We start from the raw sequence: 4,641 nt of genomic DNA on the forward strand, positions 1-4,641 counted from the left end.
CTCTTCAGCATCATTTTAAGCCCCTGGATTTGACTCATAAAATCTTTTTGGTTTGGAAAGGAATTTTTCTGCATCTTGCCATGAAAATAAAAACACTATTTTGTAACAATAGTATCTGTTAAATGTCAAAAATGTGCCAGGTGTTTAGCAGAGTTAAAATGCTCTTATTGGTTCAAGAAGAAGATGCCAGTTGTTAGCTTAGATGATTCACAAGGTACGTAGTGATCACTGCACATGTATTGTTTTTATTTCTACTCTAGACTCACTGTTAGGATATGTACCAGCAAATAGCCCTAATACTAATCCAGGTCACTTCCTGAAGACTTTGAAATAGCCTATTTTTTACAAAATTCAATTTTTTCACATTTATTGTTTTGTTAACATAATTGTCTCTCAATCTCGTCATGGATTGAGACCTTGGATAAATGAATGTGATCTTGCTTACTTTTAAATCCTTAGTACTTATCACATGGCAAATAGTATGAGCTAAATAAGTGTCTATTGAGCGATGATAATAATGAATGAGTAAATCATTCTATTTTTACTGCTAACTCATTTATTTCTCTATAAATAATAATAGTAATAATACTTTTAGTAAGTTTTCCAATGTTGTTATTAGTAGTTAATAAAAACACAATGATTAACATCTGCCTAACTGAAATATTGGATTATAGATAGCACAAGTAAAAGCCATTACTTTGAAAATCTCGACCGTCCACCTAAATTTTTCTCTGACTCAATATTGGTTATGAAGCAAAACCTACATAAACCAAGATAAACAATTCAGGCATCATAATTAAAACTGACCTTCTCTGTCTGTTGTCTATCATGTGATTCTTTTGTGCAAAAAAATCACCAAAAGCTTTTGTTTATCATATTGACTGAATGTCAAGATCTCTGATGATTATGACTCTCAGAGGAAAGCTTTATTAGAAAAAACGTAACACTTGGAATACTTTAAAATAAATATTTACTATATAAAAATGTGTTTTTATTTTGGGCTATGCAGTATTCTAACTTTATAGCAATTTATTTTATTCCCTATATTTCAGAAAATGAGTAAACAAAATTATAACAATAACTAGTATTTCTCAATGGGAAACAAAGAAACAAAAAAGATAGCAAAACAATTGTCACAATAGGATCAGTGACAATGGCATCTAGGATTAAAGCATCAGCTCACACCAGTGCGAATTCTGTGATCAGCCAGTTGTTTGTGAAACAGTCTGGTTGGATGAGGAAGGATGAGGAGGAGGGATAATTAATTCTGTAAAATATAAGGCATACTTAGGAGAGGAGAGCAGAGAGTGTAAAGGGACCAGGCCTTTGGGAGCTCCTAAAAAATCAATTTCAAGATATAGCCAGATTGAAAGTTGTATAAATTTTCCCCAAATTTGTATGCACACAAAACTAGTGTATAATTGTATACCTGAAACTAATATAAAATAATATTGAATGTCAACTGTAATTGAAACATTAGAGAAAAGGGGGAGAAAGTGAAGGGGAATAAGAGGTTCAAATTTTCAGATATAAAACAAGTAAGTCTTGAGTATGAAATATAGTCAATAATATAGTCAATAATATTGTAATAGTGTTGTACAGTGTCAGATGGTTGCTGGATTTATCGTGGTGATCACATCTTTAGGCATATAAATGTTGAATAACTATAAACCTGAAACTGATATAATATTGTATGTTAGCTATATTTTAATAAAAATCTTTCAAAAACAAAGAATAAGAGACTATAAAGACTCCTAAAAAAACTAGTGCACATTAATGAAAATGTAAGATATTATAATTATATCTGTGCAAAAATGGGAAGGACAAAAGCACCTTTAATATAATATATTAGGCTTTACATGACTTGATCCCTGTCTGTATTTCCAATTTAATCCCTCAACAACCACCTTACTGTATATGTTTCTATAATAAGTAATTCCTTTCATGTGACTGAACCCCCTTGTTGTCGTTCAATTTTGGACTTTCAGACTGTGCTCTTTCTGTCTGGAACATTTTTCCCCTTCCCTATTCTCACTTCCTTGGGTGATTCGTAGTCAGCCTCCTTAACTCAACTTAGAAATCGCTTTGAAATGGCTTGACTGGTTCCACTAAACCTATGTTGTGTATCCCTTCCGTGTTCTCATATAGCAATCCAGAGTTTATCATATTAGATTGCAATTCAAGGTATGCTGTCTACCATAAGCCTCTTAAGTTCTGTGAAGGCAGGAGATACATCCAGTAACAATAGCCCACTTGTTTGTTATTATACACTTAATACTTAGCACAGTGCCCGTTTCATATAGTAAATGCATCTGTTGATGTAAATCAAAATTCAATTGCAAAGAAAGATGTTTATTTATTAAGCATTCATTAATTCATTCATTAAGTACTTAACAGCTCAAATAACTCAGAGGAATCCCAAGCTAATACTAGGCAAAGGGATAGAAATCAAGATAAAAGTTCAGCTGCCAGGGCTCCAGGAATTTAGATCAGCAATTTAGGCAGGATAGTCATGCCATGTAACAGCCTGGACAGCAGGATTGGAGAAATGGGTCATTTTATGGTAAAGAGGGGATCCGGAATGTAGTGGCAGGTAGAATTGAAGCAAACCTCAGCTTTAGAAAGAAAACATTCTGTGCTCTTATTTTCAGGACAAAAACTGACCTTTGATCAAAGTCGAAGAGACAACAAAGTGACCTTTAGCATTTGCCTTGTGATTAAAAATATATTCTTTTATTTGATCAGTTTTATTAAAATATAACCTACACACAGAAAAATTCATCCTTTTCAGAGTACAGTTCTGTAAGTTTTGACAAGTGTATACAGTCATGTAACTATCACAATTTTGATATAGATCAGTTCCATCACTCAATCACTTCGTGCCTCTTTGTAATTAATTCTAACCCTCATCTCCAGCCCCTGGCAACCAATGATCTGTTTACTGTCTTTATAATTGTGTCTTTTCCAAAATGTCATCTAAATGTAATAATGAATTGTGTGGCCTTTTGAACCTGGTTTCCTATAATTAGTATAATGTATTTGTGATTCATTCATATTTTATGTGTTTGGGACTTTTTTTGTTTTTTGTTTTTTAACCCACCAGCACAAATTCTGCAGTCAAGTTTCTCACATGTGGGAAAATCACAGGGGTTAGCACATCCAGAGTGCAATGAGCGAGGCCCTAGGAAAATCAACTTTGTGATCACGTTCTCTCTCTTGTCAGTTAAATATTTATTAGATTATCTTTCATTGCTGAACAGTATTTCACTGCTGGATATATTACAGATTATTTATCCATTCTCCCATTGAAGGTCATGAGATTTGCTTCCAGATTTTGGCAATTATGAAAAAGTCACCATAAGCTCTCATATGCAGCTTTTTTGTGTGAAGATAACAAAATATGTACAGTATCTATATGAGGAAAATCAAAGAACTAAATAAATGAATAGATAGTCCATGTCCATAAATAGGAAGACTCAATATTGTCAAGATGTCAGTTCTTCCAACTTGAAATATAGGTTCAACACAATCCCAATCCAAACGTCAGTGAGTTATTTTATGGATATAGACAAAGTGATTTTAATGCTTAGATGGAGAGGCAAAAGACCCAGAATAGCCAATGCAATATTGTAGGAAAAGAAACAAAATTGAAGGACTAACACCACCCTACTTCAAGACTTAGTATAAAGTTACAGTAATCAAGACAGTGTGTTATTGGCAAATGAATAAACAAATAGATTAATGGAACCGAATAGAGAACCCAGAAATAGATCTCCATAAATATAGTCGACTGATCTTTGACAAGGGAGCAAAGGAAATGCATTGGAGCAAAGATTGTCCCTTCAACAAATGGTGCTGGAACAAGTGGAAATTCACATGCAAAAAAAGTGAATTTAGACACAGACCATATACCCTTGACAAAAATTTACCCAAAATGGATCATAGATTTAATGTAAAATGCAAAGCTATAAAATTGGAAGATAACATAAGCAAAAACTCAGAGGACCTTGGGTATGGTGATGACTTTTTAGCTATAACAGCAAAGGCACGATCCATGAAAGAAAGAATGATATGTTGGACTTCATTAAAATTAAAAACTTCTGCTCTGAGAAAGACAATGTGAAAAGAATGAGAAGACAAGCCTCGAACTGGGGAAAATATTTGCAAAAGTTACATCTAGAGAACTCTTAAAACTCAACAATAAGAAAAAAATAAAGAAAGAAAAGGGTCAAAAACTTTAACAGACATCTCACCAAAGAAGATATACAGCTGGCAAGTAAGTATATGAAAGATGCTCCACATCATATGTCATCAGGGAAATGCAAATTAAAACAACACACCTATTAGAATGGCCATAATCCAGAATACTGACAACAAATGCTAGTAAGGGTATGGAGCAACAGAAACTCCCACTCACTGCTGGTGGGAATGCAAAATGGTACAGCCACTTTGGAGGACAGTTTGGCAATTTATTTTATGAAACTAAACATACTCTTACCATACAAACTAGTTATCCTGCTCCTTGGTATTTACACAAAGGAGTTGAAGACACAAAACCCCGCACATGGATGTTTATAGCAGCTTTGTTCATAATTGCCAAAACTTGGAAGAACCCAAGATGTCCTTTAGTAGGTGAATAGA

At 33.6% G+C, this 4,641-nt stretch overlaps 1 non-coding gene across 1 annotated transcript; it reads right to left on the minus strand.

The window, feature by feature from the left end:
• Positions 1–3,065: 3,065 nt before the first annotated feature.
• Positions 3,066–3,231, minus strand: LOC120592515 (U1 spliceosomal RNA). Its single transcript, XR_005650127.1, has one exon. It is a non-coding gene; the product is annotated as a U1 spliceosomal RNA (small nuclear RNA).
• Between the last annotated feature and the right edge of the window lie 1,410 nt (positions 3,232–4,641).

The sequence above is a fragment of the Pteropus medius genome, unplaced genomic scaffold (assembly GCF_902729225.1).
Source record: "Pteropus medius unplaced genomic scaffold, Ma_sr-lr_union100, whole genome shotgun sequence".
NCBI lineage: Eukaryota > Metazoa > Chordata > Mammalia > Chiroptera > Pteropodidae > Pteropus > Pteropus medius.